The 26773-nt window shown below is 38.5% G+C and overlaps 1 protein-coding gene and 1 long non-coding RNA gene across 2 annotated transcripts in view; one reads left to right on the top strand and one right to left on the bottom strand.

The window, feature by feature from the left end:
• Positions 1-26773, top strand: part of pcxb (pyruvate carboxylase b) — a 253081-nt gene that overhangs the window by 85432 nt on the left and 140876 nt on the right. The window lies entirely within an intron of this gene.
• LOC309493441 lies at positions 20540-22535 on the bottom strand. The gene is made up of 2 exons (XR_014203935.1): positions 21742-22535; positions 20540-20861 (listed from the first exon to the last, which is right to left on the bottom strand). It is a non-coding gene; the product is annotated as an uncharacterized lncRNA (long non-coding RNA).

Here is a 26773-nt window from a genome sequence, read left to right as displayed (position 1 = left end):
TATATATATTTTTTAAAGCATTGTTCACTGGCATGATAGCTAAAAAGCATAGGAACATAGATTGTATGATCAAATCTATTGTATGAACATAGTATGTCAGATTGTGGCCAAAACTGGTACTGCAATCACTTTCAAATTACTGTAGAGCGGTGTATCCCCCCCAGTGACATATCAGGGCCATTTTATGATTAATTGAAATACATTTCTTACATACGGTTCCTTTAACTAAGTTAACCTAATTAAGTTTGGCAGGTTATTGGCAAATATTGGCAGGTTATTTATTTTTTTATGACAAGAATGTCAGGTTAGCGGCATCATATGTTTAAATGACAGAAACAAAACTTTTATATGCAATGTTAAAATGACTGTAAATACACTGAGAAATACAGATCACAGCTTTATTGCCAGCAAGTATTACTGTTTACAGAAGCAAATATCCTGGCTTTGACTCTGCGTCATGCTCCAGTCCTGTCATGATGTTCAATTTCATCATCACATACTTCTATAATAATCTTTAGTAACTATATCTCTATATCTGTATATCTCTGTGGGTCAGTCTCCATTAGTGTTCGGATTTGGGTGTTGTAGTGTAAAAGTTTATGATACTAATGCATTAACTAATGTTAACTAATTAAACCTTAATGTAAAGTGTTATCTAATCAGATTAGAGCTTGCCAAATTGAGAATGTGCACTCCATTTTCATCAAATGGTCAGTGAACAGACTGGGTCCTGTGGGCAGACTAAACTCTGCTTAGGTTCAAGGTCATTTTTGATATTAAAGCTAATTTGTAATGCATTTGAGAAGCTGCTCAATGGACTTTTTCTCGACAAGGACAAGGTGCTTCCCATATGTATGTCTGTCATGTGCACATCAAGTCTCCCATGCCTAGTAACCTAGCAACAACTTGACACTTGTCTCTGAGCAAAAACAAGTGACGGTCAAAAAAAAAAAAAAACTGCCTGTGACGGGTATGAACGTCTCCATGCAGAGCCTTTCAGAGTACACTGCGGACAGCTGGGACATCTGCTTCTCTCTTATCTCATCAGAGTGAATGAAGCGGACGGTGAGAATGCAGAGAGCGATAGCATCACGGACCGGATTTACTGTATGCTTCTGGTTTCTGTATGAATAAAGACAACAAATGGACAATGCAGGTAGAGAAGGCAGAGAATGAGAACGAGAGCCACTGAAAGATAGGAGACGTGGCTCTAAGGACATTTTGTGAATGCATAGAGAGAGGCTGACAGATGAAAAACTGCTCTCCAACTGCTCTCTGTTATTAATCATCGTGTTTGCTCAGAAATGACATGCCAGTCTTGATACACCACTTGGTGTTTGTTTATTGCGTGTTGCCATAGCGCCTGGTTAATCACACTTAGCAGCACAGCACAGCACAATATTGTTAATCACCACTGAACAGGCATGTGTGTGTGCGGGTCACTGATCAGGTCACTCTCGACTATGGAACGGAGAGAAAGTTCTTTCTAATGTCCTGTTTCAACCCAGGCTCATTGGAGATACTGTGACGACATTTCTTCAGGATGATATACACAAACAAATTGTGGGTTGTTTTAACCCAATTTTAGGTCAAATATGGACAAACCCGAACGTTGGGTTAAAAATTTAATTTAAAAATGTAACCCATTGGCTGGGTTTGTCCATATTTGACCCAAAGTTGGGTTGAAACAACCCCGCATTTTTTAGAGTGTACGTTGCTTCTTGCACATTTTGCAACACTTTTAGAGTGGTGGTAAAAGCAGGCACAGTTTTAACTGAAACAGATAAACGTGAATCTGGCAATGTTTAATTACGTTGTTTGGACACATTGTGGCAGTTCGGAAATGAAATGTCCACTGAGTTGCACTAAAAGGTTAATGCTCTATTGCAGTGGTTGCCAAACTTTTTAGAGTGGCGTTCCTTCTGGGGCATTTACTGTAACATCCTTCTACGTACCCCCTCTGAATCTGTAGTGAATTGTATGTGTGTTTTGCAAAAATTAAAGTAGAGGCAAATTTTTCCAATTAGCCTAGGCTGCCTGTTTTCATTTAATTATATGTGGTTCTTGCTAAGTACTGTGCAGATTTATTGTCTGGCTTTTAATGCACTCCAATCTTCCACACGTGATTGATCATAGACTCTGTCTATTTGTCTGTCTCGCTTTAAATGCCCCTGTAGCTCAAACAGTTGAACATGGCACAAGCAACAGTAAGGTCATGGATTCAATACCAAGGGAATTTCAGGGTTTCAAAAATTCTCATTTTATTGCCCGGATCTATTAATTTATTAAAAAATACATTTAAAATGCAAATGCACACAATGACTTAAATGCACTTTTTCTACGAGGAATTGACCTCGTATGAATGAACAAGTTTGGTTTCAGGTTGAAAGTGTCATATGGTAACCCCCAACTCCACCATTGCACACCACACCAAATTTTTATTTTATTTAGTTTCATTTCAATTAATTTCATTTCATTTTATTGACCCAATATTATTTATTGGTAGTACCAGGGCTGTTGTCACAATAGTTGATGATCATAAATGGCCAAATATTCCCCCCATTTGTGACTCTAACTGTTGTTGTTGAATCCCTAAACTTCCAATGTTCCAAAGTAAACATAAAATAAACATATTTTTTTAAATTTCATTGTATCTTTGCATCCCAAATATTCGTAAAATGGAGAAAGTCATGAGACAATTAAAATTTGCCAGATTACTGCTTCCCTTTTTTTTAACAGTGAAATGTTCAGTCTTTGAATATAGCACCAATTTTTTATTTATGGCTAGCCATTAACATGCAGTTAGTGGTTTGATGTGGTCGAGAATGCAGGGATTTACTTAATTCATTCAAAGCAAAAATGGTATTTGTTCTGGTTTCAGAGTTCAGTAACATCAGTTTTTTTCAGAGACCGATGCAGCTGTAACCTAAACATTTTAATTGTGTACAGTGTTTAACATATTTAAATGTAGGCTTTAATTGTGTTCCTTAAAGGTGCAATGCGCAAGTCTCTGAGTTTTTGCAGAACTATGCCCCCTCTGGCGACAAGCGAAACTGCAACCAGAGGTGTGCACGCTCATTCCGTCCCGAATCCCTCTTATTTATTTTACTGTACAGGATTATAGAGGCAATCGCAGTGATCAGAGAAGGGCTCATTCAGCCCATCAGGCAATTGTTTAAGCATGTATGGGTTAGAAAAATGGGTATTTTTAACATGAAATGTTGCGCATTGCACCTTTAAGTTAACTTAATTGATTCTGTCTTTATTCTCGCACAACATGAAGAGATACCTTTTGTTTCCCTGGATGTAAACCTGCCTACAGATTCTGTCAATTGTGCTCAACTTATATGGAACATTCCTCTACAGCTCCAGTACACAGTTGCTTTTCTAAAGGAGGACAGGATGAACATTTAGTACTCAACCAGTTCTCTAATGGGATCAGGCTGCAAAACCCCTTTTACTTCTCATTGGAGTCTTGAGTGAGAGTAGACATAAGAGAGGACAGATAGACAAGTTGTAGTGCATTCTGTCTCTGATGTCTCTACATCATTCATGTCTTTTTTACCAAGAAAAAAAAAAAAAAAAAAAAAAACAAGTTAGAAAGTAAGTGAAGGGAGAATGATCAGAGACGATAAGGGATGAACAATGAGAGTGTGAGGGTAAAGGATGATGAAAAAGAGAATTGTAAATCTCAGTGAAAGAATTGTCACTCGTACAAGTGGTTGCAAAGACAAAAACAATTACAGACAGCAGATGAGGAGAAGAGACAAGCCAAATGCCCAGAGTAAAACCTTCTGAAATGAAAGAAAGAAATCTTGGAACAACAACACAGAAAGTTAGTCATTCAGTCAGCTTTAAAGTTTCATCATACTCTGAGGGGAGACAGAAAATTGACAGTGAAGGAGAGAGGGGGAGAGAGGGAGAGTTAAGTCTTGAAAACTGAAAAATCATGAATGTTTTTTGTTTTGTTTTTTTATATAGATGATATATTTAGTAAGGTTAAAAAGCAGAACATAATTGTAAATAATGTTCTATATTTTTAAATCAGCCTATACAAACAGCAGGAATGCATTTTTTTAATTTTACCACCACAACCACATTAAACCACAGTATAACATTTTACCACAGAACTGTCAGTTTGTGCTTTTCCTGGGACTCCACCAGTAGAGCTACAGGCAAACCGCAGTAGGTATACAACAAAATACTTTTATAATAGTTACACAATATTAAAAATGTTTCATTATGTACTCACCCTCAGGCTGCTCCTTTCAGTGTAACTCGTGCTCTGTTTTGCACGTCTTTTGAAGTCTTACAATAGCTTTGTGTAAGAAACAGACTTTATTAGTTGTTATTAACCCTTTGTCTCACTATGTCACAACTAGTGATCATTTCACCTGGAAATTACCGCAATTTGTACCTGCTGCAGTAATGTTTTATAAAAACATACACAGTCACTCTTTTCCCTTTAGACCAGGCATCAAAATCCTGAATGAATGAAAAGTATATGGTATGCGACAAAAAGCAGCAACAAAATCTGCAAACTGAACCTTTAAATTCATGAATGTTTCGCCAATCATTATTACATATTTAGGTTTTTAGCGACCCTGAATGTATATATAATATGGATGGATCTCTTAACTGCCGCAATGGTACAACTGTCCTGATATTTTAATAACAATTGCAAAACAATAAAGCACATTTTCTTACTGACCCCAAAAATCTTAGTCACCACAGACTTTTGAATGGCAGTGTATATATAGTTTATATTTATTCATGTGGCTGACACTTTTTTACAAAGTGACTTACAATGCATTGCATTGGAGGTATACAGTTTATGAGTTGGGGAAACAAGCCCATGATCTTGGTGTTGCTAGCCCCATGATAATGTACTCAAAAACATGTTTGTAAGTTTTTACTGTGCCATATGCACTTCCTAATTTGTAACGGTTCTTTGATGACACTATATGTGATGTTTTTCATGTGTTGGTCCAATCTGCGCTCACATTAGCCGCGTTTCCACTGTTGGGCCAGGGCCAGACCGTGCTAGTGCGTGCCAGGGCCAGTCGCGTTTCCACTGTCACTTCCGGGGCTTGATCGGGGCTTACTTGGGGCCAACGGCCAGGATTTCTGGCCCGTCGAATAACTTGGCCCAAAGCGGGCCAGCTCGGGCTAGAGGAGTGGTTACGAACAGAGGCGGAGTTTACCTGAGTCGGGAGACGGCAGCGGCGGATGATTCTGTCAGCATTAAAGACTTTTAAAATAATTTAACTCACGTTCATGTTTGAATGCCTTCTGTTTGTGATGCAAAAGACTATGCGCGCTAACCATTACCATAGTAAACATAGTAAACGCTTGAAGATACGCATAGTAAAAAAAAACATAGTGAACGCTTGAAGAAATCAGACCAATCATAAAGGCTATCACAATCATGTTTTTATTTCATCTATCAGTAGCCTACGTCTCGTCTCTTTATACCGGTCTATCATAAAATAAAGCAACTTTTTTTTCGGGAGCTTCCTCTGTTTCTCTGACTGAAAATATCTGTATGGGAGTCGAGAGAGTGCTAAAACTCCTCAGGTCGTATTTTTGGTGGCATATATTTGTAGAAATTATCATTCTTTCTAAATGTGATGTAACAGTTAAATATATCCTGTAACTACCAAATAAACAGAAACAGACGCGACTGAAGAAGTAGGCCTTTAGTGTGTCCTCTTTCTTTTGTGAAATAGACGGTAATTTATTTCTGTGTGACTAATGTGCAATTTTTACATAAATTAATTCATTATGATCAATGTATCACTTTTTATTGTAAACCTGTGTGGTAAAACATCGATGCTTGGGTTTTAAATATTCAAGTAAACAACAAAAATGCCAGCAAATGGTCGCTTTTATCATGTTTGTTTTCAACGCTGTTTCCAGTGATTTCTGATTAGTTTTCTGATAAAACTTCCATTTGTTGGTGAAATGATGGGTCGATGGGTGTGACGTTGTTCCTGAGAGGCGTGTTACGGGCGTGTTTTAGTGAAGCGCTGTGGAGCTTCTGGCCCGACAGTGGAAACACAGGCCCGGTGCTATTAGCCCGGCACGGCCCGTTTAAAGCCCTGGCTCGCACTGGGCCGACAGTGGAAACGCGGCTATTGAGCATTATGTTGAAGCCCTGCCACGAGTCATTATAAAAAGGCCTTATGGAAAAAATGTAGGTGAGTTGTGGTGTTAAACATAATTGGAGAAAAAGGAGCAGGACATACATGAGTGATGAAGGAAGTGAATGAGGAAACAAGACAGAAAAGACAGATAGGATGCAATGATGAGAAGCAATGATGAGGTCACGCAGGGTATGTGGCACGTCTCGCACAACGAGTGATCAGTCCACGAGGTTGGATCAAAGGTTTCTCTCCTCGTTAAAAAAGCCCCAGCTGACAAAGGCACGTTAATTATTCAATGGAATCAAAAGCGGTGGCCATGAATGCCACTGATTTGCCTGCTGTGTTAAAATGCAGAGTCCAATTTATTATAGTCAGGACACTCGTATTAGAAAAACACCAACACAGACTCACGTAATTAAGTATGCCTTTACACTGTACACAGTAGAGCACTTGAGTGTAGTTATAGGCCAAAGGGCCTAGTGTGAGTTACAGCTTAATCTTCTATACATGGGGTGATTAACTGTGTTTGGTGGCTTGGGAAATGTAGGGGATATCGGAGGACAAGAGAGAAAAAGAGAGGCTTGTGTAACTACATACAGGTTTTTTTTAATCACTGTTATTGCACAGATGTGCACTGTAATATTGGTGGCTGTGTGACCATAGCTTTTGAAAACCTGATCATAGATAAAATGAACATTCTAGGGAAAGTGTATAGAAACTGGAGCAGAATGCCAAACATTACAGCTTTTCACTCGTCGTTGTTTATAATAGGGGGGGAGGGAATATTTTTTTTATCTACAACTCATCCCTACACTGTAAAGTCTTCAATTTTAAAGGGATGGTTTGGAGTAAAATCAACCTAGGGTCCTTTGCACCATGACATCGAGCCAAACACCCCCCCAGAAGGCTTTTTTCCCTTGGTTGAACATTTTTAAAGTTAGAGCTTATTTCGAGATATCAGCCAAATGGCTTAGTGCAGGCGCTAATGGCTCCAAATTTGTATCTCGTCAATTACCCCACTAATAATGCCCAGAATGGTACCAAACTTCTACAGTAGTTCAAATAGGTTCTGTACTCATAAAACGAGTCATTGGAAAGTTTGTAAATACATCAGGAGTTTATTTAAATTACACTTGCCTGACGGCTCATGCTACTGCTAACCCGGACATCACTTCACTGAGTTGAGAAAAGCACGTAAAAGTCCTGGCAGAAAGCGAAGCATTAGGATGTAGTGTAACGATGAATTATAATTTTTTCCGAAGTGTTGACAACTTGGTGTTAACTAATAATTGTTATAAACTGGTACTACCAGCAAAATATTAGTGTATTCCTGGAACTGGGCGTCGTTACACGACATCCTTATGCATTCCTTTCTGCCAGGACATTTACGTGCTTTTCTCAACTCAGTGAAGTGACGTCCGGGGTAGCAGTAGCATGAGCCGTCAGGCAAGTGTTATTTAAATAAACTCCTGATGTACTTACAAACTTTCCAATGAAAATGATCAATTAAATTAAAATAATTAAAAGAAATAAGAATAATTAAAACAGTTTAGAAAAATAAAATAAAATAAAATACAGTACAGTACAAACAGTCGGACGAACAGCGGCACAGTGCTCATTCAGTAAATGCATAGCTAAACAGATGTGTTTTGAGTCTGGATTTGAATGTGACCACTGTAGGAGCACATCTGATCTCTTCTGGAAGCTGGTTCCAGCTGTGGCTGGCATAATAGCTAAAAGCGGACTCGCCATGCTTAGAGTGAACCCTTGGTATTTCTAGCTGATATGATCCTAATGATCTGAGTGATCTGTTGGGTTTATATTCAGTGAGCAGATCTGCAATGTATTGAGGTCCTAGGCCATTGAATGATTTATATACCAGTAATAATACTTTAAAATCAATCCTAAATCTAACTGGGAGCCAGTGTAAAGACCTGAGGACTGGTGTGATATGTTCATATTTTCTGGTTCTGCTCAGAATCCTGGCGGCAGCGTTCTGTATGAGCTGCAACTGTCTTATGGTCTTTTTGGGAAGGCCAGTGAGGAGTCCATTACAATAATCCACCCTGCTGGTGATGAAAGCATGCACAAGTTTCTCTAAATCTTGTCTGGAAACAAAGCATCTAATTCTTGCAATATTTTTCAGATGATAGTATGCTGATTTAGTTATTGCTTTGACATGACTACTGAAACTAAGGTCTGACTCTAGTGTCACACCAAGATTCCTGACTTGATTTTTAGTTGTTTGACCCCTAGAGTGAAGGTATGCGTTCACCTTGAGAACTTCATCTTTGTTTCCAAACGCAATGACTTCAGTTTTGTCTTTGTTTAATTGAAGAAAGTTTTGACACATCCAACTGTTGACTTCATCAATGCATTGGCACAGGGAGTCAATGGGGCTGTAATCGTTAGGCGAAAGGGCTAAGTAGATCTGTGTGTCGTCGGCATAGCTGTGGTAAGCAATTTGGTTCTTTCTCAAAAGTCAACCGGTCGGAAACCAGATTGAAAATTGTCAAAGTATCCATTCGAGCTTAAGAATTTGTTCAGCTGGTTGAAGACAACTTTTTCAATGATCTTGCCTATGAAAGGAAGATTTGAGATCGGTCTATAGTTGCTTAATATGGTCTTATCCAGATTGCTCTTTTTCAGGAGGGGCTTGACAACTACAGTTTTCAGGGAGTTTGGAAAACTCCCAGAGAGAAGTGAGGCATTTACCACTTCTATAAGATCTGCTTCTAAACTGTTTAACACACTTTTGAAAAAAGATGTGGGAAGTGTGTCAAGGGCGCATGTTGATGTTTTAAGGTGCTGTACGGTTTCTTCCAAAATTTTGCCATCAATTTCTTTGAAATCAGACATAGTAACTACTTTCTCAGGTGGTCTGATCTGTCTTACCCCAGCGCAACTCAAGGATGTGCTGATCACCTTTCTGATATTATTGATTTTCTCAGAGAAGAAAGAAGCAAACTCACTGCACTTGTTGTCTGAGAGCATTTCACTGGGAATCTGGCTTGGGGGGTTTGTCAGTCTATCTACAGTAGCAAAAAGAGTGTGTTTGTGTTGTTTAAATTGCTGTTTATAATATTTGAGAAGAAAGTCTGTCTAGCTTTGCCTAGTTCCATATTGAAAGCATGCAGGCTGTCTTTGTAGATGTTATAATGGACTACAAGTTTTGTCTTCCGCCACATGCGCTCTGCTTTTCTGCATTGTCTTTTCATAATTTGCACTGCTGCACTGCAACTAGTTGTCGGTCACATTATACAGTGATACACATTATACATGTCTAGTATGTATTGCAGGTTTTTATACTGTATGTGGTTTTGGTATCTTTGTTTAGATCACTGTCTTCCGCTGGACCTGCTTCAGTCAGTTTTGTGGTCTGCACGTGATTCAAATGCTCATCTCTCATTCAGATATAAAAGCTGCTGTCTGGTAATAAATATCTGACAGCTGTATACATGCATCAACTTGGACTTTTGTCGTTTTAAATGTGCTAAGACTTTACAGTGTTTTTTACAATGCCATCTTTGATATTGATGTTAGTCAATCATTTTTCCTTACACTTTACTCACAGGAGCTACATTGTCTTTACTCCCATTGGTAGGGGCCACTTTGCATCATTACTTTTTCTTCATAAAGTGACTATTTCTCAACCGTCTCATCATTGGACACACCCACATCACAGTCGCTGTCACTCATTTTGCTGGAAATTGCCAACTCTCATGGACAATGAAAGACTTCCGGTTGCTTTGTCACTTCAAATCCCTGCCTGTGTGGATGTCCCTTAATAAAGTCTTTTGAAAGTAGGTAGGGCGGTGAAAGAGGAGAGAGAGAGAGAGAAGGGAAAGTAAAAGGATGGCAAAGATGAGGTGAAAAGGATAATACGAAGGATTTAGGAGGATAAAAAATGTACCTGAAGAGGCGGGGGAGAAAAGGTTGAAGTTGAAATTGGAGCAGGAGGGCAAGAGCAAGCTATCAGTAGTAGAGAGATGTAATGAATGTCTAAAAAGAAGAGAGAGACCCTTGACTTCATCCCTCTCTTCCTCTCTCACTCTGTCATGTATTTTTAACTGCTTGGGGGCATTTGTAGCATTGGTTCAACTTGTCAAGCCTGTAAAGTACTTAAACTTTGACTGTATAGAATGGAAGAGACAGAGGAGGAACAAGAGAAAAGAGGGAGAGAAGAGGAGGTTATGGTAATAGAGATGCTCGCATGGAGTGAGAGATAAAGGAAGGCTGGGGTGGGAGAGGAGGGATGGAGGGAGTAGCGGAGGTGTAGTGACCTAGTTTAGAAACAGAGGGATGGTGTGTTTAATGGGAGAAAGACGGAGAGACGCAGGGAGGCGTGCTTTGGCAGGCTGCCATGTTGGATTGTCTGGTTTCCGTGGAGACAGAGCATGAGAAGAGCACACTCGTCCGAAGAGATGCGCACACGCTCGTCCTCAGGCTTACTCATATGCTCACACCTCGACTTTCTCTTGCTCTCTCTCGATCCAATTTATTCAAGAACTCCAACAGTCACGTTTAGTGAAATAAAGTACGCTTTGGTTGAGTCTCATTTACATAATGATAATCTAGGTAGATAAACTAGATAAAACAGTGAACAGTGCTTTTTGTGTTCTTTTGTTGCTGTTGACAAAACTATTTGAATATTACTGTTGAAATAACCTGATATTTAGCCTTTTTTGCTTTTTTAACAACTGCAAAAGCTCTGAATGTAAATGTTCAAAAGTTGTGGCTCTGAAGGGCCTCAAAACAGCAGTGTGAACATCCATGTACTAAAAAGTAACCACATGTTCAGGGCTTCATCTAAATGAGCACATTCAGAAGTGGTATCAAGCATCACCTTTTTCTTAACGTCATGTCTGTGCTGAGATCTTGGCTACAGTGGATAATGGTTATTCTTGGTTGGTACTTGAAGAAATGCACATATGGCTGCATGCTGGTGTGTTTTGGATCCAGAGTTTGCTCTTATGGGATAGTTTTTGTTTGTTTTTGTTTCATTTTAAATTTAAATAAAAAGATCATTGATCTGCACCTGAGTCATCCTCATCCTTTCCTGAAACCTGACACATATATACAGTGCTTGACCAATGTAGGTCTTTATACATTCAATGTGTAGTTGTTAGACGAGGGTGATCTAATTAGTGTTCAGTGTTAAACAATTTTTTTTCAATTCCAAATATTTACATTTTAAATATTTCATTCAGGAACTTGGAGATGCAACTTTCAGTGCAATGTAATGTATAACTGTATGCTTTTAACGTACAGTTTAATCAAAATTGGCCATGGAAAAATCCAGTCCATCTGGCCCACATGTTCCTCCCTGAATGATTGAAGGGTCTAAATATGGCCTTTAAAGTGGAATAAAAACACTAAATAAATTAATTATAGAAATCAATATCAATAGATATTAATGAATCGCACATTCAGTTTTACAGTTTTATTATTATAATTTTTTTTTTTTTTTTTTTTTTTTTTGTTACTTAAAACTTCACAGTTGACAAGGAAGTATTGAATTTGAGTTACCAATATATAATCTCATGGCAATTTGTAACAATTTTTTGGTGAATTGATGGCGATTTTGTATGAATGTATGGTTATGTTCAGGGGTGGTGTTAGGGGTGGACCTATGAGCAACAAAAGTTAACACTGAATTTGTGCAGGGCTATATTTAATTCTCTCAGACTTTTTTAAACTCCAGTATCTTAATTATTGATTTTTTTTCTCATAAGTTAAAGGTTATTTAAACTAAACTTATTTCAACGGGGTAAGTTAATTTTATATTGGGTGATGCTGTGTGGACATAAAAGCTTAATTATTATTGTATATGTCACAATCATGTCTTCCAGTTTACATTGTCACTGCACTTTCCATGGTCAAGGCTGTTTAATCTGGTTCAACTAGCTTCAGCAAATAGCAGGGGTGTGTCCAAAATGTTATACATGTGGGTGGCAAAAGGGGGAGCAAGAGCAGAATTAGGGGTGGCAACACCTACTGTAAGTAAAGCATAAGCACGCAAGTACATTTTTTCATTGCAGTTGCATTGTCCGTACTAACAATAAGCTTGACAGCAGAAGCTCAGGAAATAGAGAGATTCAAATTAGACAAACACTGCCCCAGTGAATATTATTTGACTCATTCTGACCATTTATTTGAATGCTTACCTAGTTCTGGCATGAAACTATAGATGGCACAGGCTAATAGGTCCTTAACTCATTTGGTAGCGAACACATCATCATCTACATATCGCAGCTGATTGGTTGCTGTTGCATCAGCCGCCAATGATCTGCGGCTCAACATCTAACAAATACCGGTAGTTTGCTCTTAGCAGTCTGCAGCGCGCTTCAGAAAGCATCTAAAAATCCACATCCAAGATAAGTGCAAACTCTTTTACTCTGTATCTTTGTGTATATCACATGGTTTGCTTATTAATTCCTAAATTAGCAATCCTAACAGTTTATCTAAGCGCTATGTACAGTCTTGTGGAGTGATTCACTAAGCATATAAGCTACAGCGTTTACGCAATTGTGTTAATGCTGCAGCAGTCGGTCTATTGTATGTAATTGCTGTGAATATACTGTACTAATTACTAATTACTAATAATGTACTATACTAAGCTATGTATACAAGAAAAGGTTAAAGGTACACTCTGTGCCAGAGCACACCCTTATCTTTCTTTATCGCCTCAACAGCTTCCCTTATCAATAAGAGTGTAAGGTTATGTTATGATACTTTCAATTATTATATGATACTTGCTCAGGTGGTTGCTGGGGCTTTATCTCTATTAGCTTCCAACATATATATATTGTTAATGACAACACATATTGCGCATTTCTAGAGCTAAGCTGGTCGGTAGGGTAGCCCAGGCACACATAGTCATTGGCCACTAGTGGTAAGCCAGTCAGCAAGGTAGCCCAGGCACACATAGATATTAATAATAATAATAATAATAATTCGTTACATTTATATAGCGCTTTTTCTGAGACCTCAAAGCGCTTTACATAGATGGGGGAATCTCCTCAACCACCACCAATGTGCAGCATCCACTTGGATGATGCGACGGCAGCCATATTGCGCCAGAACGCCCACCACACACCAGCTTACTGGTGGAGAGGAGACAATTAAAACATGTGGGGGCTTTTTTGTCCTACAGTATCTTGTTCTGTCTGTCATATGTACCGATATATCTTCCATGCATCAGCTTGTTTTCTCACTCAGCAGCATGTGTATGGTTGTATTGTCTATTTCTTCCATTAACCTATGCAACTGTGCAGGGTGAAAGTGCTTTACAAATGTATGGCAATAGTCTCTTTCAGCTGTTGCACAACTGTGCTCCACACTCAAAATATAGAGTGGCTGGGAAAAGCTGTGCAACTGTGCAGCTTTAATTGGCATTGGCTGTACAGTCTTTAAAGGGATACTCCACCGTTTTTTCATATTAAACTATGTTATTCCCTTAACTAAGACGAGTTGATACATACCTCTCTCATCTCAGTGCGTGCACTTAAAGGTAGGGTAGGTAGGATTTTTATAAAAAACTTTTTTTCAAATTTGTTTAAACTGTCTTTATATACCAATACATAATTAAAATGTAAGTGCTCTGAAAAAGAGAGTATACAAATCGAGTGACTGTAGACCTTTTAATCTGCAATAAACACAGCTCATTATTTCCATTCGGGACGAAACAATTGATTGGTTTGGGCGACTGTCACTCACTCTCGCAACCATGGCTACCACCACTGTTGCTACAAGATCTGCCCATATGCGCGCACCCGTTTGATTTGAGGAGTGCAAGAGAGGCGCGGAACCTATGAAGAGTAAAATTAAGGCAGAGAAAGAGCATCAAAATTTTAAAGCACCTGCATATGCAGGCAGCGAAGGCAAACAAGGCAAAAACTACTTCCTCGGACCCTGGTTGCCCGCACTCTTGAACGACCTCCTCTGCTTCGCCCTCGACCCCGGACCTGTCCTCGAACCGACGATGCGGTACTTGTCACCGGAGTGTAACGTTAGTCCTCATCAGTCAACAATGTTTTCATCATGGAAACTCTTACATGCAAAACACCGTATACGTTATGAATCTTACACGAAATTCACCTTCATCACAGTTTTACTGATGGTAATGGAAAAACGTGCATCAATGCAACCTGTTTTTAGCTTTGCCTTATAAATATAGCTTGTTACCGAATCAAACAAAATATATTTTAAACTTTACCAGTATCGATATGCTAGCTTGATAGTGAGTACTAAAAGCCATCTTATTTGTTTATATTTATAGTGATAAAGTTAGGTATTTTATTACATGTGATTCTGACATGATGTCACTGCATGCACTGCGCGCTCCTTCTTCTCCACTCGTCTCAGGTAAATAAATGCGTCTTCCAGCTGAGCCTGAGCGCTTGGCGTCGCGCGTTCATGTGTTTTGGGGGCGTGGCTTTGGAAGGAGCCCAGAAGGAAGGGGGTGGGAGTGAATGGAAATAATTAGCTGTGTTTACAACAGTCGTGAGAGGTCTACAGACACTCGATTTTTATACTCTCTTTTTCAGAGTACTTACATTTTAATTATGTATTGGTATATAAAGACAGTTTAAACAAATTTGGAATGTTTTTTTTTTAACAAAAATCCTACCTACCCTGCCTTTAAGCAGACTAAATGACTGGAGAAGTCCAGCATACATCACCAGAGAGAAGTCTGTCATTTTCACCGGAAGGTTGATTTATTCGATTTTGATTAAAAAGCACATGCTCAAATAAAACATAAAAAAAAGAGACACATTTAGATCAAAAACACACATGTAGAAAATAGATGGTGAATTTCCATTTCATTTAGATTACATTTCATGTTATTCATTTCCAAACACATTTATTCAGCTCCTTTTAACTGGGTTTTCATGTAAGTGCCTTCATTACCAAAGAAGCCAATTCTACAGTTTTATTTAGTGCAGTGTTGTTATTCAGTTGTAGAATTTGGTTCCGTTGAAGCTTGAGTGATTCACACGCACACATAACGGCTCATGCCCGTGCTCGCAAACATCACACATATGATTGCAGAATTACTTCCTGGAGGCTGAGAGGTTTCAGACATGCATGATTAGATCCCCGAGGTGCCCATCTGTATGACCGTGCAAATTACACCGCCTATTTTCCAATTGCTTCCAAAGTATGCATGTACATGTTTGCATCATAATTTTGCGATATCTCTCTCTACCATATTCATCTTTTTTCACCTGTCTGTGCAAGCTTGAGAGCAACTTTGATATAATGTATCTATTTAACAGTACTCGTTTCCATCTTGAATGCAATTGAAGGCCTTAGAGAGAGATTACCGTATCGATGATGCAATTGAAGATCAAGTCAATTTTCCCCTCTCTTCAAGAGCCACTTACAAGTAGCATTTTCTGGCAAACACAGCATGTATTATATGGTATTTGAAACCATACAACAAACAGAGCAGTAATTCCACTCTAATTATTCTCTGAAACTAGATGTTTTTCTTTCTTTCTTTCTTTCTTTCTTTCTTTCTTTCTTTCTTTCTTTCTTTCTTTCTTTCTTTCTTTCTTTCTTTCTTTCTTTCTTTCTTTCTTTCTTTCTCATTTTCTTGTTGTTAAATTGGAATAATCCATGATGGCGGTCTTTCAGAGTCCCCTGTGGTGCACGATTACAGTACATTCTGAAGGAAAGGAAGAGAGCAGGAGTGCTTAAGTGAATCATTAGCCAGCACCATTAGAGTGAGTTGAGAGCCTCTTTTTTATGCATGTGACCCTAATTAAAGGAGCGGATGGGAGTATATGTAATATTTTTTTTAAAGATCCTTCCTCCCCCATTAGTACTGTTTTCTCCTATTAGCTCGTCAAGACACACACGCACACACTTTATATGGTTTTAGTTAAATGCCAAATGTAATGATCTATTTTTTTTCTCTTTCTTTCTTTTGTTTTGTTTCCTTTTTTTATGAGTTTTAATCTTCTGGAAGTTTCACTCTTTTTTGTGTTTCACATAGTGTTGCCTCAGAGACCATAATTCAGAGCCTCCAAACTTGATAGGATGATCCCATATCTTGCAGCTACTCTCGTATCCTTCTGATTTTAGGTGATGCTAGATAAAGCAAATGTTTTCACTCATCTCAGGAATTGCACCACAACAAAAGTCAGTTTCAAGGACAAGTCAGTTCACACAGCGGCCATATATGCAGTGCCTCAGCAGCTATTTCAGTCATGCAAGACCAACTCCTACTTACTTAAATGGGGAAATACTGAACTCTCAAAATCATATTTGAATAACATATTTCAGCAATATCAACAATAAAATATGACATCGACTTTTCTATCCACCTTTTTCCTACGCCTCATGAGGCTTTGCACGATTTATGGGAGTAACTTTAGTTAAACTGTAGAGATCATGAACACAATAATGAGCATTTTTAAAAACTGGGTACAATGAGATGGCATTATTCTACTCACCCTTCAACCCCCGAACGTTAAAAGTGTTCTATGAACACAATAATGAGCATTTTTGTACAATGAGATGGCATTATTCTACTCACCTTTCACCCTTCAACCCCCGAACGTTAAAAGTGTAAAGACATTAACAAATTACTACAACAGACCATGAATAGCCCCCAAAGCTAGATTATTTCTGCAGCAACATTATGCTCATGTTAAATATCACTATATTTTGTATATACACTCACCTAAAGGATTATTAGGAACACCTGTTCAATTTCTCATTAACGCAATTATCTAATCAACCAATCACATGGCAGTTGCTTCAATGCATTTAGGGGTGTGGTCCTGATCAAGACAATCTCCTGAACTCCAAACTGAATGTCAGAATGGGAAAGAAAGGTGATTTAAGCAATTTTGAGCGTGGCATGGTTGTTGGTGCCAGACGGGCCGGTCTGAGTATTTCACAATCTGCTCAGTTACTGGGATTTTCACGCACAACCATTTCTAGGGTTTACAAAGAATGGTGTGAAAAGGGAAAAACATCCAGTATGCGGCAGTCCTGTGGGCGAAAATGCCTTGTTGATGCTAGAGGTCAGAGGAGAATGGGTCGACTGATTCAAGCTGATAGAAGAGCAACTTTGACTGAAATAACCACTCGTTACAACCGAGGTATGCAGCAAAGCATTTGTGAAGCCACAACACGCACAACCTTGAGGCGGATGGGCTACAACAGCAGAAGACCCCACCGGGTACCACTCATCTCCACTACAAATAGGAAAAAGAGGCTACAATTTACACGAGCTCACCAAAATTGGACAGTTGAAGACTGGAAAAATGTTGCCTGGTCTGATGAGTCTCGATTTCTGTTGAGACATTCAGATGGTCCTGGATGTGCATCCCACAAATATCCATCAACTGCAAGATGCTATCCTATCAATATGGGCCAACATTTCTAAAGAATGATTTCAGCACCTTGTTGAATCAATGCCAAAATCAATGGCAAAATTTCACAAAAATGATTGTATTTATACTACAACTATAAATTAGGCATAATTACATGCAACTAGCCCTAAACCAAACCCTAATCCTACACTAACTCTAGTACATGTAGTCAATTACTATTACTCAGTACTTAAATGTATAATTACACTGTAACAGGGACTCATTAAACTAAAGTGTAGCCACCTGTTCTAGAAACATCCCAGTAAACGCTGCAAATAGGGATTAGAAGTGAAAAGCATTTGAAAGCATCCATGTGAAAACAAACCTGAAAAGAGACGTGAGGATTTGGGGAGATTCTTAGTATTCCATTGAATTATTTAAGGGATATAGTATACTGTATGTTGCCTTTTCTCATACTGTTTCAGCGCAATACAAAGGACAAAAGAAAATAATACAGGAGGAAAATAATTCATTGACTGAAATTAGCTCTTGCTAAACTGACAGATAAGGACTATTTGTAGCGCAACTTTATGATTTGAAATGATTTGTTTGAGTGGAACTTCCTCAAACCGGAAGTGCCCCCCTTGATCTAAAACGCAGTCAGGAAAAAGGCGGACAGATATGGTTTCTTATGCTCAAATAGCATTGAAAAAAGTGTATATTTCAGGTTGGTCCAGCCAATGCGCAAGTGCAATTCCAAGCGTGTTTCAGGAAGCTGACTGTTTCTATAGATGACCAGAACTTCTACTGGCAGCTGCAGAGACACAGTGACTTTACCGATTGCCAATTGGCTCTTTTATTTAAAAGCAGGGATTTTGCGCGTTGTACATTCTCCCTATTAAAATTAACATGAGTGAACCATCTAAGTATATATAAAGTCTATACACTTTAATAAAGTCTTAATCCTTTATGGTTCCCTTAATCAAATGGTTTTATGGATTTCCACTTCTGCAGAGAAAAACACCATTAAAACGTTCTTGTTCTAGCCCATTCCACCCACCATGGACGCTAGATCTTAACTTACAAATAACTTGGGAACTGTTTGATTGAGAAAGTTGAAATTTGGCAATCATTTTCTTTGACATATACATATATTATTAATGAGCTAAATCACAAATCAGCTAAAATGCCTGACAATAGCAAATCAAATTTAAATTATGCAACCTATCAATGGATCATCATCATTTACCTTTAGTAGACGCTTTTATCAAAAGTGACTTATAAATGACGAACATCATAAGCAATTTGTTCTAACTGTCAGCAATATTCATAATACACAGTGCCAAGTTAAAAATATAAACTAGTTTGGTAAACAAAGCTAGAGCAGAGGTGAAATGCAGAAAAAGAGAGATATCATTTTTTAAATAAATAACACTTGTAGTTAAATCTTCAAATTTGGTTCATGATTGTCTACAAGAGGACATAAAACCATAATTTGTGTGAATTGACTGAACTGTAATATTTGTTCATATATCAGTAAACATATGGACTAGAATTTAAAGTACCATGAATTATCTGATCTGAATCGAGTCAACAAGGTTTTACTGGTTTTCATTTTTCCCTCTCCTTTTTATGTAAATATTTTTCTGGAAAACTTTAATGTATTTACCTCCTCTTAGACCTTTTTTTCTCTCGATATGTCTGACCCCTTTAAAAAAGAACGATACCAGAATAATCCGAAATGCACATGAGCACAATCTGAGCACACAAATCATACATTTCCAGGGACACTGTAGGGACCCCTATTTCAGAAAATCCACAAAACTCTGCAACTGTGATGAAGGAAATTGACATTTATCACCACAGCACCTGTATTCACAACATCCACAGTATCTATTCTTTAAAATGACTATTGTGGTAATATTGTCCCCTTTTCCATTCTGCATGGGTCCGGATGACTGCTGTTTACAGATATAGTTTTTTTAATTGAAATTGCTTGGACAAGCTTTTCTATTAATTTGTATGTGTATAGGCACAATTGTATCAGTATCATACTTTGGCTAGTTTGCAGGATATGCAAAGGTAGAGTTTCTCTGCCAACACACTGAAAGAGAAATAACTGCTAATTAGACATTTAACATTTCATCCAAGTGTGTGTACTGGGGTTAGAAAGAAAATCAAGGCTAATATTCAGAAACTAGATTTTTATATTTGAGTGGAACATGTCCATGCAAAACATTATGTTGTGTTCCATCTGTGGTGTTTTCTAGCATGGCACTATGAGGTTGCTATGTTCCTGAGAGCTGCTGGGTGGTTACTTACTAGCCAAAATAATGAAAGAGCCCCTAACCCTAAATATGAATATTGTAATATAGGAAGTACTAAATATATGTGCCTTAGCAACCACAACTAAATATACAGTATTTGTATTGTGTGTGTATTTGAAATAATTTTTATTATCAATGGTGTTCTTTAATTTTTTCAGAAATTAAAATGTTTGGCAACTGTGGTGTACCTGTGTGTATGTGTGTGTGTTGGTGCTTTGTGAAAATGTAATTGCCATTAAACCAGTAGCAGACTGTCAGAAAATTAGATTTGGCATCCTCTGAGGACAAAGACAGGAGAAAAGATTCAACAAAAAAAGGAATGACAGAAAATTTTAATGATGTGGAGGATTGTGGATTGTGATGTGGAGGGGTGGAAGGGGAGTAAAGAAAGAAAGAGAGGTGAAAATTGCTGGGTCGCTGTAATGTAATAATGAATGTAACTGGCTCCATGTGACTCATGTGAAAGGTACGATTCTCTATGATGGTCCGTTTCCCTGCTCTCGCTGAGCTGCTTTTGATTATAAAGGAACTGACTCTTGAGAAGCGGCTCCTGTGGATTTTAGACATCGCTAATTGGCTTAAGGGTATCAGGGTACCTGAATCTTGGGTGATCAATACAATCTAATCATTAAGCCTTTATGATATCCTGATTAAGGTGTGATTGGAAATAGACCCTCTGCTTGTCTGCTCTCCTGTATTGATTTTTTTTTCTACATGGAGAAAAAATAGAGGTTTCCAGTGTTTGGCAGTTTGTGTAGAAAACTCTTATAAGAGAATATTTGTGCATAACACATAAAGGCAAAACAGGTATTGAAAGGTATTTACTTCAGCGTATTATGCCATGAATGCTTCTCGAGACGCCAGCATTTAACTCCTTCTGTGGTGTCTAGCTGTTTTGCTGAATACAAATCTTCCATAATTAAAATAAAACAGCAAATTTACTCACACTTTATGAATGTGATATTAGCATGTTTTTGACTGTACACATTTTGTTCAAATTGAGTTATTGAATTACTGAAATTGGGTCTTGTAGACTGTGAAATATAGGTTTGCTTTGACTATGGCCGTTTCTCAATATGCGTTCTTGTCTGTACTTGTGTTCTTGTGAACTTGTGAAACGTCATCATTCGCTGCCCAAGTACTGTCCCAATACACAAGTTTGCATTTTGGCAAGAACGGTTAAAAATCCCGGAAGTGTTCTTGACACGCCGATTTTACAGAGGATGCAGCGGTTGGTAACTTGTGTGAACTTGACGGCAGAAATATCCCAGCATTCATTTCGGCATTTGAGGAAGGAGTTACGGTATGTTCACACGGGGCGTCAGCGTCAACGCTTGACGGAAGGCGTGGCTGAAGTTTGGCACTGACGCCATGGTCATAGCAGCGTCAGCCAATGATTTATCCTCAGTTTGCTGCTCTTGAACAGGATGAACGTGATGAACGTGATTGGCTGCCGCCTGGCTACTGTATTTGCATAGAGCGATCCTGATTGGCTGACGCTTCCGTCTGCGGCGCTTCACTGGCGTTGCTCGCGGCAGAAGTTGAAAAATTCTCAACTTCTGCCGCGAGCAACGCCAGTGAAGCGCCGCCGACGGATCCACAATTCTTTTCGGCAACGCTTGACGTCACCCATTCAAAGTCAATGGGAAGCGTTGACGCTGACGCCCCGTGTGAACGTACCGTTATGTTTGGGTTATTTAAACCCGTTATTTAACCTGTTTAAACCGTTATTTAAATCGCGTTATGTTTGGGTACTGCAGATGGCGTCTGTGCGGGGGTATTATTGCGCAATACCAGCAAGAACACATCGTCTCAAACTGTCAGCAGCGTTCTGTGTGCTCGTCACCTTGTGAGTTCATTCTTCCAAGAACAACTAGCAAGAGCGTTCTCCCCAAGAACACAAGTCCGTTCTTTGCATTCTTGGTTTTGAGAAACAGCCTATGCCTTTTATTCAGAGAAAAAAAGGGTGTGATAATGGATGTCAAATCAATCAAAATTTAATAAAATACCCTTTAAAGCTATTTTGTTCTCATATTCAGTATTGGCATAGTTAGCCCATCTTGACCACCTTTCTTAAGAGTTTACCGCCGACCATAATTAAAAGTAGGGTAGACAATTTTGAAGAGGCTAACAATAGCAAGTTAGCTTTAAAAGCATGAGATCCCACCCTCCCTTCAGAACTTCTCAAAAGCCACGGCTCCTCCAAAAGACATAAACACGCACAGCCAGAGCAGAGTCTGCAAAGCATCACGATATGAGAGATGGCGTTAACTTACCTCATGTCTCAAAGCACATAACATTACAATAATAATGAATGTAAACAACTTACAGATTGCTGACCACCTGACTGCTCCAGATCATTTTGGCGTTGATAGTGTTGACATAGAAACTCATAAATCTGAGTCTGAGGACATGAACAGCTCCGGGTTGAATTTATGGGTTGCCATCTCGAAATTATGGTTATGCCATGTTGTGAAAGCAGAATAATCTCATTATTTTGGTTCAGGGGGAAATGTAAAAGATGACTGTTCTTTCATTCTTTCATTTTATTTATAGGCCCCTACATGACACTCAAGGTCACCAAAACATCAATATTACAACAACTGAAATAAGATACATTAAAAGCAAACTACAATATACATTAAGATACTAAGGTATACAGGTATAAGGTAATTAATATACTTTTATTCAACATATCAGCAATCATAAATAAGCCTGTTTAAATAAATGAGTTTTAAAGGTCCCCTATTATGCCCCTTTTAACAAGATGTCAAATAAGTCTCTGATGTCCCCAGAGTGTGTATGTAAAGTTTTTGCTCAAAATACCCAACAGATAATTTTTTACAGTATGTTTAAATTGTCATTTTTTGGGGCTCAGAAAAACGCGCTGTTTTAGTATGTGCCCTTTAAATGCAAATAAGCTGCTGCTGCACGACACAGGGGGCGGAGCTTCATGAGCTCGCGCTCAGTCTCTCAGGACAATTTCATCTCACGGAATGATGATAATAATATCAGAAACTCTCAGTAACGGTGTTCATTTCGACCCGGAGTCGGACAATAATGCCTACAGAGTCAGAGTGCTGTATAGAGATGGAACAGGTATAGTTTAGTAGTTTAATTACGGTTATAACGTATTTGTCATCTGCTTGTATGTATCCACTATTAATAGCCTACAAGTCTGCTGTTTCGGACCAGGTCCGAATGATGATCAAACATATACTGATGAGTTTAATAAAGTTTATTGTACATAACACAAAAGATGAAGCGTCAGTTTTACTTCAGAAAATCACCGTAAGAGCTGAGTAAACACAGTAAGTTTAACTTACTGTGTTTACTCAGCTCTTACGGTGAATTTCTGAAAAAACAATTATTTTGTTTTTAAAGAAAAAGCTCCCTCAACTCTACTGAAATTCGTTTATGTACTTGCGCACTTCTAAGTTATAAGAAGTGCGCAAGTACATAAACGAATTTCGGTAGAGTTGAGGGAGCATTTTCTTTAAAAACAAAAAAATTCCACCTCGTCTTCAGCGGCTGCCTCAGATTTCGGGAGTAAATAGAGAGAGCTATGTGGATTAATACATCCAGCCACACAACACCTACAATGCTTGGGAGACATTCTCGTCAGTGCAGCAGCTGTGAACTCGATCAGGGCGGGTCTATGTTAGAACGGTGTCTGTCAACACTCGTGGGCGGGGCCTGTGCTAGTGACGTCACTAAAACAGCATTCTGAAAACAGGTCGTTGGGAGACACTGCTGATGATTTATGGGGATTAATAAAAAAGGAGTGAGTGGATTTTTATCACTATTGGGTGGTTGTGTACACACACTGCCAACACACATTTATGTCCAAACAGCATGCAAAAGTGAAATTTGCATAATAGAGGACCTTTAAGACGAGATTTAAAAGTGTGAAGACTGCAGTGTTACAGATGTCATGTGGAAGCATAACTAAAAGCCCTGGACCCCATACTTCTCAAACGAATATGCAGTTGGGCTAAAAAGATTGTTGAAGAGGATCTTAGGTTATGTGCAGGAGTAGATTTGAAGAAGATTAGAGATACGAAGGAGCTAAATTATGAAGAGCCTTGTAGGTAAGAAGCAAGACTTCAATTCGAAATCAGTTCGATATTTAACCGGAAGCCAATGCAAGTAGAAAAGAACAGGAGAAATTATTCTAGAGAAAATGTGTGCCACTGAATTCTGGACCAGCTGCAGTATTCTGTTTGATTTAGCTTTCTGTTTTGCTGTTAGTTTGGTTATGTTCTCCTATGTTCCTTGCCTGTTTGTTTCCTTGGTTACTTGATTGAGTATTCTATCCAGGTGTGTCTAGTAAATTATCTCATTAGCTCATTTGTTTGCCCTGTGTATTTAAGCCCTGTGTTTGGTTCTTCAGTTGACTGTTAATATTGCGTCTTGACGGTTGTCCTGTTCTGTATCCTTAGTGCCCTGAGTTTTGTTAAAGTAAACTGAAGATTGCTGCAATTAAATCCTGTTTCAACTTGATTTTCAACCACCCATGACAGTTTGTACCTACTGAAACTAGGGCTGTAGTCAAGACCACCTTTGCCGAGTCCAAGACAAGTCCAAGACCAAAGAGGTTCGAGTCCAAGACAAGACCGAGTCCAAAAAGGTTCGAGTCCGAGTCAAGACCGAGTCCAGGACAGGAAAAAAAAGTCTGCTAAAATATATAGCCTATAGAAATGAAATCATTATGTAATAATGAAATAATGAATGATTTTAATTTTATTTAAAATAATTGACTAAATCAAAGAACAACAAAAAAATTATTATATAGGCCTAAAGGAGCACACACATTCGTTTCGACTGTCTGATCAGCCTCACATTCTGTTCCTGTCAATCATACACGCAATGTCAACCAATTAAACTGCATGAGGGAGGGCCGAGCCAACTCACACACACAAATTCGGGCGGGTGGCGGTTGAACCAATCAAATGAAAAAAGTTTGCCACTAAGCAATCCTGCATGCTATGAGCCCAGCTGTCAGTAGCCTACTATTGGAGGAGGCCTAAACGTCTCGTAGATTAGACTGCCTGGGTTATTTTGTTTCGATATTAGCTATATTTTAAAACAGCCAGTCATTGGAGCCTACCACTCGTGGAATAGGCATTTAAAAGAGAGGCAGATTATGGAGTGATATATGGACTCAGAAATATATAACATCCACACACACGTACAAAAAAAAAGGTAAGAAAAAAAGTCTGAAAACTTTGCCCATTAATTAGATGTGCAAGGCAAGCAGGCAAGTTTTTGGGTTGTTATGGACAATTAAAAATGTGAATATTCACGTTGCACTAGCGGTGGACTTTCAGCGAGTTTATTTTTTAAAAAAAATTTTAAAGAGCCGTTTGTGAGTCAAAAGAGCCGGCTCTTTTCAGTGAGCGGAGTCAAACGAGCCGGCTCACGAAAAAGAGCCGAAATGCCCATCGCTAGTTATTAGGTGGCCAGTGTTTCACTTTCCCTCCAATAATATTTAGTTTTAATATCACGGTGACGTATGTGTGCTTACTGGGAACATAATAAAGACACCTGGACTCGGTCGAGACCAAAAGCCATATTTGGCAAGACCAGTGGCCGAGACCGAGACAAGTCCGAGTCCGAATACCAGCGAGTCCGAGACAAGTCCGAGACCATAGAAAAACGGTCTCGAGTCCGGACTGTACTACAGCCCTAACTGAAACTTTTTTTTTTTTTTTTTTTTTTTTTTACCTGAATTATTTGTAAACCTGACAAAATCTCCCAAAACGTCCTTTGGGGGATGTCCTCATTTGTGTAAACCATGTAAAAATGTAGTTAAACTTTTTTTCTTTTTTTTAAAAAATGCTTAAAGTTTTATGTTAGGGTTAGGAGTTTATAACTAGCTTCATATAAAAACAATAGAAGTATATGTCCCCATTTAGACAGTTAAGTAAATGTGTGCGTTTCAACTAGTGATGGGAAGTCCGGTTCTTTTCAGTTCTTTTCTCTTTCCTCGGTTCACCCGTGCTCAAGTATCAGCACAGCATGCAGTTGGCCGAAAGAAAATTCACTTCAGAGACGGTGCTATCACACATGCGCAGCATCTCCAGCTTATCGGTTCTCTGTATCGAACATGTCCGAAAGAAACAGTTCTCGGTTCTGTACTGGTGTTTCGAGAATTTCTGAAATCTTACTATAGGCTACAGTCGACAAAACGAAAAAGTCGATGCATGTCTCCAGTATGTTTAACGTTATGTTTTGATTAACACATTATAAACATTTACTTTGCACCCTTAAAACCTTGGCAAGAGTTTAAGTCAAAGATTTATATCAACTTACTTAGAAATTAAATGAGCTGTTCCTGAAAATAATGTTCTAGTATAATAATAAATGTTTAGTTTTACAATCCATTCATTGTGTTTCCAATCTTTAAAATAATACAGTGAAAAGACAGTAATTATGTGATATGTGATGTTTTATTTTGTTACACTTATTCATGTTCAACAAAATACTTTAGAAACAGTCCGAAAGTGAGTAACTTTAGTAACTTGTGGATCAGCGCTGACGCAAGACGCGAACTGTTTCGAACGATTCAGTCCGATTTAGTGTAGCCTACTGGTTCGACCGATTCACTAAAAAGAACTGGTTCAAAAGAACCATTCGGTTACGAACCGGACATCACTTGTTTCAACCAAGCTGGTGCGCTGGTGCTCTTCCAGACGTTGTCATCACAGAACTGAGTGAAATAGTTCAATGACAAATTAGATAAGTGCTAACGGTGTTAAAAGAAATAAACATTGTTAAACAGAGTTTCTTAATCAATGGTGTTAATCTGATCATTTTGACAGGTTTAGACATAATTGAATAATTTCATACATTCAAGCTTATTTTAAACGTGGACTAAAATCAACATTATTGATTTACTGCTTATTTTTCAGCTAGTTTACAGTGTCAAAACAAGTGATACAAATAACTAACAAAAAATACAATTCAG

This window comes from Leuciscus leuciscus (genome assembly GCF_965113295.1).
Source record: "Leuciscus leuciscus genome assembly, chromosome: 2".
Lineage (NCBI taxonomy): Eukaryota > Metazoa > Chordata > Actinopteri > Cypriniformes > Leuciscidae > Leuciscus > Leuciscus leuciscus.
The sequence above is the reverse complement of the archived record's forward strand: the minus strand, read 5'-3'. Positions and strand labels throughout refer to the sequence as shown.